Consider the following 511-nt stretch of genomic DNA (forward strand, 5'->3'; position numbering starts at 1 on the left):
GACGAGATAGAGGAAACTTTGATAGATAGATGAAGTGATAGATGTTTAAGAATCTCCCTGTTGAGGATAGATTCAAGAACTTTAGAGAGGCAGGAACAGGCAGAATGTAGGCAAACTTCCAACGAGAAGGAAAGGTAGATGTTAACAGAGAGAGCTGGAAGAGCTTAACTAGGCAAGGTGCGTGTATGGAGACAGTTTCGGAGAAAAAGAGGTCCATAAACCTTCCAAGGGTAAGGCCAGCGAGGGCATGGAAAACATCACTGCGAAGGATCTTAATGAGTACCATGAAGTAGTCAGAGGGTGGAGGAGAACGGGAAACAAACCTGAATCATCCCTGGTAGAGTTTTTAGCAAAGGTATGAGCGAAGAGTTCAGATTTAGAAATAAATGAGATGGCAGTGGTGCCATCAGGTTGAAATAAAGGAGGGAAAGAAGAAGAAACAAAGTTACTGGAAATGTTTTTGGCTAGATGCCAGAAATCACGAGGGGAGTTAAATCTTGAAAGGTTTTCA

The sequence above is a fragment of the Scylla paramamosain genome, chromosome 38 (genome assembly GCF_035594125.1).
Source record: "Scylla paramamosain isolate STU-SP2022 chromosome 38, ASM3559412v1, whole genome shotgun sequence".
In the NCBI taxonomy this organism is placed as follows: domain Eukaryota; kingdom Metazoa; phylum Arthropoda; class Malacostraca; order Decapoda; family Portunidae; genus Scylla; species Scylla paramamosain.